This window comes from Oncorhynchus mykiss, chromosome 1, assembly GCF_057628025.1.
Source record: "Oncorhynchus mykiss isolate SJ-2025 chromosome 1, ASM5762802v1, whole genome shotgun sequence".
NCBI classification, from domain to species: Eukaryota; Metazoa; Chordata; class Actinopteri; order Salmoniformes; family Salmonidae; genus Oncorhynchus; species Oncorhynchus mykiss.
Genome location: NC_143022.1, coordinates 2127413 through 2143709, shown reverse-complemented (window position 1 = coordinate 2143709; position 16297 = coordinate 2127413). Strand labels below are relative to the sequence as shown.

Here is a 16297-nt window from a genome sequence, read left to right as displayed (position 1 = left end):
TGACCATTAACATCTGCTAACCATGTGTATGTGACCAATAACATCTGCTAACCTGCTAACCACGTGTATGTGACCAATAACATCTGCTAACCACGTGTATGTGACCATTAACATCTGCTAACCATGTGTATGTGACCAATAACATCTGCTAACCACGTGTATGTGACCAATAACATCTGCTAACCACGTGTATGTGATTAGATTTTTAATTGATTTAATCTGTAGTTTATAAATAAACTGCATAGTTTCCTGAGTCGTAGTGGGAGGATCACACACCAAGTTAAATTCTACATGATGGTTATTATATCAATATTTGCACATAAAAGTGTTTACATCTCTCACATAATTCATTTTACAAACACAAAAATATCTAATCGTATTTTGTTGTGTTGACATTTGGAAAGTTGACTGAAAAATGATCTGTTTCCATCAGGCCTGTCATGACATGTGTTTTTGTCTGACGTACTTTACGAATGAAAAGGTTGGCTGGAAAGCAGGGCAGAGTGGACAGTGAAATGATTATTCTGCTCTCCTTGGCTGACATTGAAAGCTTTCTATTGGTGAAGAGGTTGTAAATTCAATCACTCCTCAGCTGTGTAATCAGTGTAGAGAAGCAAGCAGTGTATCACAAGAGTCTCTATTATAGGTACACGCACGCACACACACGCACGCACGCACGCACGCACACACACACACACACGCACGCACACACACACACACACACACACACACACGCACGCACACACACGCACGCACGCACGCACGCACGCACGCACGCACACACACACGCACGCACACACACACACACACACACACACACACGCACGTAAACACCTCTGGATATGACCCAGATGCAGACACAGGAGGCGGAGAGTTTGATTGACAGTTCTCAGATGATTCATTATAACACGGAGCAAAAGGCAGGTCGAGGGCAAGCAGGGGTTTGTGATCAGGTCAGAGTCAGGCAGGTAGAGGACGGCAGGCAGGCTCGGGGTCAGGGCAGGCAGGCTCGGGGTCAGGGCAGGCAGGGGTTTGTGATCAGGTCAGAGTCAGGCAGGTACAGGACGGCAGGCAGGCTCGGGGTCAGGGCAGGCAGGCTCAAGATCAGGGCAGGCAGGATCGGGGTCAGGGCAGGCAGAGGTTTGTAATCAGGTCAGAGTCAAGCAGGTACAGGACGGCAGGCAGGCTCGGGGTCAGGGCAGGCAGAGGTTTGTAATCAGGTCAGAGTCAAGCAGGTACAGGACGGCAGGCAGGCTCGGGGTCAGGGCAGGCAGAGGTTTGTAATCAGGTCAGAGTCAAGCAGGTACAGGACGGCAGGTAGGCTCGGGGTCAGGGCAGGCAGGCTCGGGGTCAGGGCAGGCAGGATCGGGGTCAGGGCAGGCAGGCTCTGGGTCAGGGCAGGCAGAGGTTTGTAATCAGGTCAGAGTCAGGCAGGTACAGGACGGCAGGCAGGCTCGGGGTCAGGGCAGGCAGGATCGGGGTCAGGGCAGGCAGGCTCTGGGTCAGGGCAGGCAGAGGTTTGTAATCAGGTCAGAGTCAGGCAGGTACAGGAAGGCAGGCAGGCTCGGGGTCAGGGCAGGCAGGCTCGGGGTCAGGGCAGGCAGAGGTTTGTAATCAGGTCAGAGTCAGGCAGGTACAGGACCGCAGGCAGGCTCGGTGTCAGGGCAGGCAGAGGTTTGTAATCAGGTCAGCGTCAGCCAGGTACAGGACTGCAGGCAGACTCGGGGTCAGGGCAGACAATAGTCAGAACTGGGAAAACTAGGAAAATCAACTTGAGAAACAAGAAGATGGGAAAGCACCCTGACAAGATAAGACAAACTGGCAACAGACAAACAGAGAACACAGGTTTAAATACACAGGGGATAATGGGGAAGATGGGCGACACCTGGAGGGGGGTGGAGACAAGCACAAAGACAGGTGAAAGAGATCAGGATGTGACACACACACACACACACTGTATTTGGATGAATTACCTGATGCCTGAAAAAAGTCACAATGATGGATACAGGATATGGCGGTACAATTTTATAGATGCCTACATATATTATGTATTATGTAGTGTATTATGTCATGTATTATGTATTATGTAATGTATTATGTATTATGTAGTGTATTGTGTAGTGTATTATGTTTTATGTAGTGTATTATGTCATGTTTTATGTATTATGTAGTGTATTATGTAGTGTATTGTGTAGTGTATTATGTATTATGTAGTGTATTATGTCATGTATTATGTATTATGTAATGTATTATGTTGTGTATTATGTATTATGTAGTGTATTGTGTAGTGTATTATGTTTTATGTAGTGTATTGTGTAGTGTATTATGTTTTATGTAGTGTATTGTGTAGTGTAATCAGTGTAATGTAGTGTATTATGTCATGTATTATGTATTATGTAATGTATTATGTAGTGTATTATGTATTATGTATTATGTAGTGTATTATGTCATGTATTATGTATTATGTAATGTATTATGTTGTGTATTATGTATCATGTAGTGTATTGTGTAGTGTATTATGTTTTATGTAGTGTAGTATGTAGTGTATTATGTAGTGTATTGTGTAGTGTATTATGTATTATGTAATGTATTATGTAGTGTAATCAGTGTAATGTAGTGTATTATGTCATGTATTATGTGTTATGTAATGTATTATGTAGTGTATTGTGTCATGTATTATGTAGTGTATTATGTATTATGTAATGTATTATGTAGTATATTATGTCATGCATTATGTATTATGTAGTGTTATGTATTATGTAGTGTATTATGTATTATGTAGTGTATTATGTAGTGTATTGTGTAGTGTATTATGTATTATGTAATGTATTATGTAATGTATTATGTAGTGTATTATGTTGTGTTATGTAGTGTATTACGTTGTGTTGTGTTATGTATTATGTAGTGTTATGTATTATGTAGTGTTATGTATTATGTAGTGTTATGTATTATGTAGTGCATTATGGCATGTATTATATAGTGTATTATGTCATGTATTATGTAGTGTTATGTATTATGTTGTGTTATGTATTATGTAGTGTATTATGTAGTGTATTTTGTCATGTATTATGTAGTGTCATGTATTATGTAGTGTTATGTATTATGTAGTGTATTATGTATTATGTAGTGTATTATGTATTATGTAGTGCATTATGTCATGTATTATGTAGTGTTATGTATTATGTTGTGTTATGTATTATGTAGTGTATTATGTAGTGTATTATGTCATGTATTATGTAGTGTCATGTATTATGTAGTGTTATGTATTATGTAGTGTATTATGTATTATGTAGTGCATTATGTCATGTATTATGTAGTGTATTATGTTGTGTTATGTATTATGTAGTGTATTATGTAGTGTATTATGTCATGTATTATGTAGTGTATTATGTATTATGTAGTGTTATGTATTATGTAGTGTATTATGTATTATGTAGTGTATTATGTAGTGTTACGTATTATGTAGTGTATTATGTAGTGTTATGCATTATGTAGTGTATTATGTAGTGTTATGTATTATGTAGTGTATTATGTAGTGTTATGTATTATGTAGTGTTTTATGTAGTGTTGTGTATTATGTAGTGTATTATGTAGTGTTATGTATTATGTAGTGTTATGTATTATGTAGTGTATTATGTAGTGTATTATATATTATGTAGTGTATTATGTAGTGTTATGTATTATGTAGTGTATTATGTAGTGTATTATGTAGTGTATTATGTAGTGTATTATATATTATGTAGTGTATTATGTAGTGTTATGTATTATGTAGTGTATTATGTAGTGTTATGTATTATGTAGTGTATTATGTATTATGAAGTGTATTATGAAGTGTATTATGTAGTGTATTATGAAGTGTATTATGTTGTGTTATGTATTATGTAGTGTATTATATATTATGTAGTGTATTATGTAGTGTATTATGTCATGTATTATGTATTATGTAGTGTATTATGTAGTGTATTATATATTATATAGTGTATTATGTATTATATAGTGTATTATGTGGAGTATTATGTAGTGTTCTGTATAATGGAGTGCATTATGTAGTGTATTATGCAGTGTATTATGTAGTGTTATGTAATGTTATGTATTATGGGAGTGCACTATGTAGTGTATTATGCAGTGTATTATGTAGTGTTATGTAATGTTATGTATTATGGGAGTGCACTATGTAGTGTATTATGAAGTGTATTATGTTGTGTTATGTATTATGTAGTGTATTATATATTATGTAGTGTATTATGTAGTGTATTATGTCATGTATTATGTATTATGTAGTGTATTATGTAGTGTATTATATATTATATAGTGTATTATGTATTATATAGTGTATTATGTGGAGTATTATGTAGTGTTCTGTATAATGGAGTGCATTATGTAGTGTATTATGCAGTGTATTATGTAGTGTTATGTAATGTTATGTATTATGGGAGTGCATTATGTAGTGTATTATGTAGTGTATTATGTAGTGTTATGTAATGTTATGTATTATGGGAGTGCATTATGTAGTGTATTATGTAGTGTATTATGTAGTGTTATATAATGTTATGTATTATGTAGTGTATTATGTAGTGTATTATGTAGTGTTCTGTATTATGTAGTGTATTATGCAGTGTATTATGTAGTGTTATATAATGTTATGTATTATGTAGTGTATTATGTAGTGTATTATGTAGTGTTCTGTATTATGTAGTGTATTATGCGGTGTATTATGTAGTGTTATGTAATGTTATGTATTATGGGAGTGTATTATGTAGTGTATTATGTAGTGTTCTGTATTATGTAGTGTATTATGCAGTGTATTATGTAGTGTTATGTAGTGTTATGTATTATGGGAGTGCACTATGTATCATCATGTATTTTATGCCTTCTATTTGTTGTTTCCTGTTGGACCTCAGGAAGAGCAGCCACGGCAGCAGCTAATTGGGGATCCAAATAAAACCCTAGTAAATACTCAACTGTTCTCCGTCCTCAAATAAAGCCATCAGGTGTCTCACTTCCCGCCAACCCCTTCTTTTACGCTACTGCTACTCTCTGTTCATCATATATGCATAGTCACTTTTATTATACATTCATGTACATACTACCTCAATCAGCCTGACTAACAGGTGTCTGTATATAGCCTTGCCACTCTTATTTTCAAATGTCTTCTTACTGTTGTTTTATTTCTTTACTTACCTACACACACACACACACACACACACACACACACACACACACACACACACACACACACACACACACACACACACACACACACACACACACACACACACACACACACACACACACACACACACCTTTTTTCCCGCACTATTGGTTAGAGTAAGCATTTCACTGTAAGGTCTACTACACCTGTTGTATTCAGTATTTCACTGTAAGGTCTACTACACCTGTTGCATTCAGCATTTCACTGTAAGGTCTACTACACCTGTTGTATTCAGCATTTCACTGTAAGGTCTACTACACCTGTTGCATTCAGCATTTCACTGTAAGGTCTACTACACCTGTTGTATTCAGCATTTCACTGTAAGGTCTACTACACCTGTTGTATTCAGCATTTCACTGTAAGGTCTACTACACCTGTTGTATTCAGCATTTCACTGTGAGGTCTACTACACCTGTTGTATTCAGCATTTCACTGTAAGGTCTACTACACCTGTTGTATTCAGCATTTCACTGTAAGGTCTACTACACCTGTTGTATTCAGCATTTCACTGTAAGGTCTACTACACCTGTTGTATTCAGCATTTCACTGTAAGGTCTACTACACCTGTTGTATTCAGCGTTTCACTGTAAGGTCTACTACACCTGTTGTATTCAGCATTTCACTGTAAGGTCTACTACACCTGTTGTATTCAGCATTTCACTGTAAGGTCTACTACACCTGTTGTATTCAGCGTTTCACTGTAAGGTCTACTACACCTGTTGTATTCAGCATTTCACTGTGAGGTCTACTACACCTGTTGTATTCAGCATTTCACTGTAAGGTCTACTACACCTGTTGTATTCAGCATTTCACTGTGAGGTCTACTACACCTGTTGTATTCAGCGTTTCACTGTAAGGTCTACTACACCTGTTGTATTCAGCATTTCACTGTAAGGTCTACTACACCTGTTGTATTCAGCATTTCACTGTAAGGTCTACTACACCTGTTGTATTCAGCGTTTCACTGTAAGGTCTACTACACCTGTTGTATTCAGCATTTCACTGTAAGGTCTACTACACCTGTTGTATTCAGCATTTCACTGTAAGGTCTACTACACCTGTTGTATTCAGCATTTCACTGTAAGGTCTACTACACCTGTTGTATTCAGCATTTCACTGTAAGGTCTACTACACCTGTTGTATTCAGCGTTTCACTGTAAGGTCTACTACACCTGTTGTATTCAGCATTTCACTGTGAGGTCTACTACACCTGTTGTATTCGGCGCATGTGTCAAATAAACTTTGATTTGATTTGAGCCACAGTCTCCTGTGTCCCAAATGGCAACCTGTTCCCTATGTAGTGCACTACTTTAGACCAGAGCCAATAGGAAATAGGTTGCCATTTGGGACTCATTAGTGTAAGAGGATGCACGGTGCTGATAGAGACCACTGAACATTACTGATTCCTACAGGACACACTTAAGCCTACTTATGATCGCCACACCTCTGTGTGATTGTAGTGAGGCAACCCACATAAAAAAATATTCTTCATTTTTACCTTCGAATACTAAAGTACATACTATATAATTATGTAGTATAGTAAGTATACTGTAGAATCCTATACTCCACACTGTAGTTTCCCTCAATTGTGTAGTGCTTACTATAGAATTATATAGTATACTGTAGAATACTATACAGTGTAGCTTCTCTCAATCGTGTAGTGTTTACTTGATCATTTTTACAATCGATTGTAATGTTAGCTAGCTTTACTGCTAGCTGCCAACATTGTCAAAGCTGTTTTGGATGCGCTGTCCCTGGGGAGTTCATGCTGGGGATTTCCTCTAAGGCCCCCCCCCCCCCCCCCCCGCTGATCGTGTAGTGCTTACTATATAACTGTTTAGTATACTGTAGAATACTACACTCCACACTGTAGTATCCATTGATTATATTTGACTATTTAGAAACACAAAACAATCACAAAAATGTGGATTAAATGCATTTGGACATTTGTATTTCCATTGTGGTCCTAGTTCAGACGTGTCACACCTTTACAGCTGACACACATGAAGAAATACTATAGTGTACAATGGTTTAAACACTGTACTATTCATATATTTATATAAATTATAGAATTCTATCATCTAAATACTATATTCACTGTAATGTTTTTACGGATTTTACTGTAGTGTATTGTAGTAACACCTGCTGACTGGGGTTAGTATATAGTAACACCTGCTGACTGGGGTTAGTATATAGTAACACCTGCTGACTGGGGTTAGTATATAGTAATACCTGCTGACTGGGGTTAGTATACAGTAATACCTGCTGACTGGGGTTAGTTTATAGTAACACCTGCTGACTGGGGTTAGTATATAGTAACACCTGCTGACTGGGGTTAGTATACAGTAATACCTGCTGACTGGGGTTAGTATACAGTAATACCTGCTGACTGGGGTTAGTATACAGTAATACCTGCTGACTGGGGTTAGTATACAGTAATACCTGCTGACTGGGGTTAGTATACAGTAATACCTGCTGACTGGGGTTAGTATACAGTAACACCTGCTGACTGGGGTTAGTATACAGTAATACCTGCTGACTGGGGTTAGTATATAGTAACACCTGCTGACTGGGGTTAGTATACAGTAATACCTGCTGACTGGGGTTAGTATACAGTAATACCTGCTGACTGGGGTTAGTATATAGTAACACCTGCTGACTGGGGTTAGTATACAGTAATACCTGCTGACTGGGGTTAGTATACAGTAACACCTGCTGACTGGGGTTAGTATATAGTAACACCTGCTGACTGGGGTTAGTATACAGTAATACCTGCTGACTGGGGTTAGTATATAGTAACACCTGCTGACTGGGGTTAGTATACAGTAATACCTGCTGACTGGGGTTAGTATACAGTAATACCTGCTGACTGGGGTTAGTATATAGTAACACCTGCTGACTGGGGTTAGTATACAGTAATACCTGCTGACTGGGGTTAGTATACAGTAACACCTGCTGACTGGGGTTAGTATATAGTAATACCTGCTGACTGGGGTTAGTATATAGTAATACCTGCTGACTGGGGTTAGTATACAGTAATACCTGCTGACTGGGGTTAGTATATAGTAACACCTGCTGACTGGGGTTAGTATACAGTAATACCTGCTGACTGGGGTTAGTATATAGTAACACCTGCTGAGGGGTTTAAAGACAAGTCTACTGACAGATGGTTGGGGGTTTAAAGACTGGCAGATGTTCGGGGGTTTAAAGACAAGTCTACTGGCAGATGGTCGGGGGTTAAAGACAAGTCTACTGGCAGATTGTCGGGGGGTTAAAGACAAGTCTACTGACAGATGGTTGGGGGTTTAAAGACTGGCAGATGTTCGGGGGTTTAAAGACAAGTCTACTGGCAGATGGTCGGGGGTTAAAGACAAGTCTACTGGCAGATGGTTGGGGGTTAAAGACAAGTCTACTGGCAGATGGTCGGGGGTTAAAGACAAGTCTACTGGCAGATGGTTGGGGGTTAAAGACAAGTCTACTGGCAGATGGTCGGGGGTTTAAAGACTGGCAGATGGTCGGGGGGTTAAAGACAAGTCTACTGGCATATGGTCGGGGGGTTAAAAACAAGTCTACTGACAGATGTTTGGGGGGTTAAAGACAAGTCTACTGACAGATGGTCGGGGGGTTAAAGACAAGTCTACTGACAGATGGTAGGGGGTTTAAAGACAAGTCTACTGGCAGATGGTAGGGGGTTGGAATCTCTATTCAATTCAGATGATTATGATTGGCAAATCCATGAAATCCCAGAAACATATTGACAGAACCAAAGTTGATGTAAATACACTTAATGTTGTGATGCCCTGTGTTTTCTTCAAATGAGAACCTTAATTAATGCCATGTTATTTTTATTTTATTTTGTATTTTATTTGCTTACTAACTAGTGTACATTAGTATTAGCAGTACGACTGGAGAAAGCCTAATGACCAATTAGGGTTGAATCCCTGTCCTTAACGTTCTCCATACTTAGGCTAGGAAACTAAGTGGTAAGCACTTCTTCTACAGCCAGGCAACCCCCTAAACACTCACTACAGTAGACCTGTCGAAAACGCTCCATCAGGAAACCCAGGGGCTCTATTCTGGTCTGGTTGTTTACACTACCTTTATTTCTGTCTCTTTTATAAAGTCTATTTGCTCTTCTGTTAAGTCTACGCATGACAGACCACAATGATAGGTTACTCATAGAGATGGATAGAGGACTCGCTTGGCCCAAAACCTGTTATAGCATGGGCAGGGCTAATCGTCATTGAGGCCTTTCACCATTTCGAAGTAGTCAACTGGGTGGGACTTGCAATAGTGCAATAGGTTAGGAAAGGACACAGATAGCCCCAAAAATGTGCAATATGTTGTAATATATTCTAAATGTTCTATGTAACTCAATGTGGAAGGGTCACAGAAGAGGCCATTTTGAAGATAGTAGAGCTCTCTAGTCTATCTCTATGAGGTTAGCTTCGCAAAGGGTACGCCCATCTAAGTGCCTGTGTCCAAGCAGCAGCATTAAGAGGCTCAGATGGTGCTCAGGTCTAATCTGGGATTAACGGGGCCGCTCTATCTGCAGATTGGCCAGGGATTTCTCAGGTCTCTCTCAGCTAACTGGGGGTGCTTGGCTTATGTCAGGTCAGGTGTTACTTTGTGTAACGGGCCGTGTGTCCTGTGTCCTAATCACCTGGATCGCTGGCTCATCAAACATCAGGCTGCCAACCCACAATTGTTGTGATAGTTACAGGAATGTTGAGAGTTACAAAGAGTACAGATGACCCTATTGACAGAGTGCATGTTAGATGTTACAGTGGAGGGGCTGTGGTCCGTCTAGAAAGCTAAAGCGTTACAGACTCAGCTATAGAAATTTAAAGGTCATTTCTGATTGAGCAGACATAAGCAGTGTTTACTGTGAATGCAGTCTCCGCTAAAGAAAGGAACATTACCTTTAAATTCAATCACTCTGTAAAGCTGAACTTCCGTGACGTGGGAATGAATACAGCCGAGGTCTAGATATGTCCAGTACTGAGTTATGTACAGTGTACCGTGTTCTCTTATTTTGGCTCGAAACTCCAACATTTTGGATGTTAAATCAAGCAATGACTATGACGTTAAAGTGCAGACTATCAGCTTTAATTTGAGGGTATTTTGTAAACCCGTTTAGAAATTACAGCACTTTTTGTTCAAAGTGCCCCCATTTTAGGGAACCAAAAGTATTGGGACAACTTCACACACTGTATGTGTATTAAAGTAGCATTTGGTCCCATATTCACAGCATGGAATGACTACATCAAGCTTGTGACTCTACACATTTTTTTGGATGAATTTTCTGTTTGATTTGGTTGTTTCAGATTATTTTGTGCCCAGTAGAAATTCATGGTAAATAATGTATTGTGTCATTTTTGGAGTCCCTTTAATTGTAAATAAGAACACAATATGTTTATAAACACTTCTACATTAATGTGGACACTACCATGATTACAAATAATCCTGAATGAATCTGAAACACAAAACAAACAGCAAATGCATCCAACAAATCTGTAGTCACAAGATTGATGTAGTCATTCCATGTTTCAAGGCTGTGGGTAACTGGTAAAATGAGTCAGGAGCAGGAGAGCTGAGATGCGTGGACAAGGTATTTAATACAAGATTGATGTAGTCATTCCATGTTTCAAGGCTGTGGGTAACTGGTAAAATGAGTCAGGAGCAGGAGAGCTGAGATGCGTGGACAAGGTATTTAATACAAGATAACACCAGTATAAACACAATACTATGGTATTTAATACAAGATAACACCAGTATAAACACAATACTATGGTATTTAATACAAGATAACACCAGTATAAACACAATACTATGGTATTTAATACAAGATAACACCAGTATAAACACAATACTATGGTGCGGGAAGAATACCGGTACCACGACATAAACAGGAATAATAACAAAACCCAGCCGTCAGATACCAGCCGTCAGATACCAGCCGTCAGATACCAGCCGTCAGATATCAGCCGTCAGATACCAGCCGTCAGATACCAGCCGTCAGATACCAGCCGTCAGATATCAGCCTTCAGATACCAGCCATCAGATACCAGCCGTCAGATACCAGCCTTCAGATACCAGCCGTCAGATACCAGCCGTCAGATACCAGCCTTCAGATACCAGCTGTCAGATACCAGCCGTCAGATACCAGCCTTCAGATACCAGCTGTCAGATACCAGCCGTCAGATACCAGCCGTCAGATACCAGCCGTCAGATACCAGCCGTCAGATACCAGCCGTCAGATACAAGCCTTCAGATACCAGCCGTCAGATACAAGCCTTCAGATACCAGCCTTCAGATACCAGCCTTCAGATACCAGCCTTCAGATACCAGCCTCCAGTATTTATGCTGCAGTAGTTTATGTGTCGGGGGGCTAGGGTCAGTCTGTTATATCTGGAGTACTTCTCCTGTCTTATCCGGTGTCCTGTGTGAATTTAAGTATGCTCTTTCTAATTCTCTTTTTCTCTCTTTCTTTCTCTCTCTCGGAGGACCTGAGCCCTAGGACCATGCCTCAGGACTACCTGGCCTGATGACTCCTTGCTGTCCCCAGTCCACCTGGCCGTGCTGCTGCTCCAGTTTCAACTGCTCTGGATGCGACTATGGAACCATGACCTGTTCACTGGACGTGCTACCTGTCCCAGACCTGCTGTTTTCAACTCTCTAGAGACAGCAGGAGAGGTAGAGATACTCTTAATGATCGGCTTTGAAAAGCCAACTGACATTTACTCCTGAGGTGCTGACTTGTTGCACCCTTGACAACCACTGTGATTATTAATATTTCACCATGCTGGTCATCTATGAACATTTGAACATCTTGGCCATGTTCTGTTATAATCTCCACCTGGCACAGCCAGAAGAGGACTGGCCACCCCTCATAGCCTGGTTCCTCTCTAGGTTTCTTCCTAGGTTTTGGCCTTTCTAGGGAGTTTTTCCTAGCCACCGTGCTTCTACACCTGCATTGCTTGCTGTTTGGGGTTTTAGGCTGGGTTTCTGTACAGCACTTTGAAATATCAGCTGATGTACGAAGGGCTTTATAAATACATTTGATTTGATTTGATTTAAAAAAAGCCAGATTGTTTGCCTGTTGAATATTGATGACTTGGAGCACCGAGAGGCTCCGCCCTACCAGACAGCTCAGTGATCTCCTATTAGCGCGCTGTCCGTGATGGTGAATGTACCACTGAAAGGCTGTTCTGAAAGTCACTCACTAAATTCTCTACTATTTGGATTACAATTGGGATCATGATTTTTTTCCCTCACAGGACAACAACTAACGACCAAACGACGTAGGATTACAATTATTTCTGAAAAATGGAATTATCCAATGTCAATTTGTGAGGAATGATGTGCAACACAGCGTGAGGAGAGGACCAGGCTACATTCAGGTGAGCTACTGTTGCTTTAGCCGAAGACACAGGATAGTCTAGATGCTGTGTGAACGTCTGTAACTATATACCTATTAGTGTTTGACAAACGACTACCAGGTTATTGTCTAAAGAGAGCACCACATCATAGGCTACATGTTTTCTCAGTTTAAGTTAAACAAACAACGTTAATTGCCTACCATAGAGATACTTCATGGACTGTAATTATGTTACAGGCTATGTGAAGATGCTGAAATGTTTAAGATCGATGGTACTGCTATATGCGCATGTATATTTGGAGTTGACCTAACTAGGATCTGCTTGAGCAGAGCTTAAAGCCATGGTATTATCTACCACTAATCTGTAGGTACACGTGTTAACAGCAGTGGTCTTCACACCACAGATCAGATCACTCCATCACGAAATGAATAAACATCAGGAGTGTGGTCAATTATATTTCAATTCCAGTCAATTCTGGAAGTTAACTGACATTCAAATTCTCTCCAATGTTTTTCAATGAGGAAAATGTGAATTTGGAAATGGGTCTACGTTCTGAATGTAAATGGAAAATACCCATGACCCTGATAAACATGCAAAGACAGTGTCACTTGAGGTCAACAGAAATGTTGATCTCAGTAAATGAATTACGACCTACCTATACTATATCCCATATACAGACATAACCATGTAGGACTAGATATTTTTGTCATAGCATTGATTTTCGGGACTTTTTGACTTTTACTTTAAAACAGGAAGTTATTTCAGTGACGTTTACATTCACAAGTTGAATGACTTTTAATAAAACCCGTTTTGAAATGAGAAAGACAATCAAAACGGAAGCTTTCTTAGTCACTGTACAGATTATAGTCAATAAATAAACATGGAATCAAATATTAGCCACGTGAGGTCAAAACCAACCTATAGCCTATTCATAACCATGCTATTATTAGCATAGGCTCCCATTGATTGCTATCAATAATTGGGAATATTTTCAATTTTACAGCACTTTGATTTGAATGAACTTTCTGGAGATTTACTTGAAAAGAGGACATTATTTCGGGTGAAATGTACATTCACGGGGAAATAAACACAATGGTCTCTTCTTTTACATGTTTTACTATCCACACCACAGGTCAGTAGTCTCTGACTCTCTGTCTACACCACAGGTCAGTGGTCTCTGACTCTCTGTCTACACCACAGGTCAGTGGTCTCTGACTCTCTGTCTACACCACAGGTAAATGGTCTCTGACTCTCTGTCTACACCACAGGTCTGTGGTCTCTGACTCTCTGTCTACACCACAGGTCAGTGGTCTCTGACTCTCTGTCTACACCACAGGTCAGTGGTCTCTGACTCTCTGTCTACACCACAGGTCAGTAGTCTCTGACTCTCTGTCTACACCACAGGTCTGTGGTCTCTGACTCTCTGTCTACACCACAGGTCTGTGGTCTCTGACTCTCTGTCTACACCACAGGTCTGTGGTCTCTGACTCTCTGTCTACACCACAGGTCTGTGGTCTCTGACTCTCTGTCTACACCACAGGTCTGTGGTCTCTGACTCTCTGTCTACACCACAGGTCAGTGGTGTCTGACTCTCTGTCTACACCACAGGTCAGTAGTCTCTGACTCTCTGTCTACACCACAGGTCAGTAGTCTCTGACTCTCTGTCTACACCACAGGTCAGTGGTCTCTGACTCTCTGTCTACACCACAGGTCAGTGGTCTCTGACTCTCTGTCTACACCACAGGTCAGTGGTCTCTGACTCTCTGACTACACCACAGGTCAGTGGTCTCTGACTCTCTGTCTACACCACAGGTCTGTAGTCTCTGACTCTCTGTCTACACCACAGGTCAGTGGTCTCTGACTCTCTGTCTACACCACAGGTCAGTGGTCTCTGACTCTCTGTCTACACCACAGGTCTGTGGTCTCTGACTCTCTGTCTACACCACAGGTCTGTGGTCTCTGACTCTCTGTCTACACCACAGGTCAGTAGTCTCTGACTCTCTGTCTACACCACAGGTCTGTGGTCTCTGACTCTCTGTCTACACCACAGGTCAGTAGTCTCTGACTCTCTGTCTACACCACAGGTCTGTGGTCTCTGACTCTCTGTCTACACCACAGGTCAGTGGTCTCTGACTCTCTGTCTACACCACAGGTCAGTGGTCTCTGACTCTCTGTCTACACCACAGGTCTGTGGTCTCTGACTCTCTGTCTACACCACAGGTCTGTGGTCTCTGACTCTCTGTCTACACCACAGGTCAGTGGTGTCTGACTCTCTGTCTACACCACAGGTCTGTGGTCTCTGACTCTCTGTCTACACCACAGGTCTGTGGTCTCTGACTCTCTGTCTACACCACAGGTCAGTAGTCTCTGACTCTCTGTCTACACCACAGGTCAGTGGTCTCTGACTCTCTGTCTACACCACAGGTCAGTGGTCTCTGACTCTCTGTCTACACCACAGGTCTGTGGTCTCTGACTCTCTGTCTACACCACAGGTCAGTGGTCTCTGACTCTCTGTCTACACCACAGGTCAGTGGTCTCTGACTCTCTGTCTACACCACAGGTCTGTGGTCTCTGACTCTCTGTCTACACCACAGGTCAGTGGTCTCTGACTCTCTGTCTACACCACAGGTCAGTGGTCTCTGACTCTCTGTCTACACCACAGGTCTGTGGTCTCTGACTCTCTGTCTACACCACAGGTCAGTGGTCTCTGACTCTCTGTCTACACCACAGGTCAGTGGTCTCTGACTCTCTGTCTACACCACAGGTCAGTGGTCTCTGACTCTCTGTCCACACCACAGGTCAGTAGTCTCTGACTCTCTGTCTACACCACAGGTCAGTGGTCTCTGACTCTCTGTCTACACCACAGGTCAGTAGTCTCTGACTCTCTGTCTACACCACAGGTCAGTAGTCTCTGACTCTGTCTACACCACAGGTCAGTAGTCTCTGACTCTGTCTACACCACAGGTCAGTGGTCTCTGACTCTCTGTCTACACCACAGGTCAGTGGTCTCTGACTCTCTGTCTACACCACAGGTCAGTAGTCTCTGACTCTGTCTACACCACAGGTCAGTAGTCTCTGACTCTGTCTACACCACAGGTCAGTGGTCTCTGACTCTCTGTCTACACCACAGGTCAGTGGTCTCTGACTCTCTGTCTACACCACAGGTCAGTGGTCTCTGACTCTCTGTCTACACCACAGGTCAGTAGTCTCTGACTCTGTCTACACCACAGGTCAGTAGTCTCTGACTCTCTGTCTACACCACAGGTCAGTGGTCTCTGACTCTCTGTCTACACCACAGGTCAGTGGTCTCTGACTCTCTGTCTACACCACAGGTTAGTAGTCTCTGACTCTTTCCACACCAGAGGTCAGTAGTCTCTGACTCTGTCTACACCACAGGTCTGTAGTCTCTGACTCTCTTTCCACACCACAGGTCAGTAGTCTCTGACTCTGTCTACACCACAGGTCAGTAGTCTCTGACTCTCTGTCTACACCACAGGCCAGTGGTCTCTGACTCTCTGTCTACACCAAAGGTCAGTAGTCTCTGACTCTCTGTCTACACCAAAGTTAAATGGTTTCTGACTCTCTGTCCACACCACAGGTCATAAAATAAAAAACATTCATTATAATGTCAACATTAAACCTTTTTCCCGTATTAATGAACAGTTGATCACTTTCTATTCAGGGACTTGGATATTCATAATTT

General features: G+C 41.3%; 1 protein-coding gene across 1 annotated transcript in view; it reads left to right on the top strand.

Moving 5' to 3' along the window:
• Positions 1–12380: 12380 nt before the first annotated feature.
• Positions 12381–16297, top strand: part of LOC100135976 (cGMP-gated channel) — a 49594-nt gene continuing 45677 nt past the window's right edge. Inside the window, 1 exon segment of the mRNA NM_001124315.1 lies at positions 12381–12615. The gene's annotated coding sequence lies outside the window, so the exon portion shown is untranslated.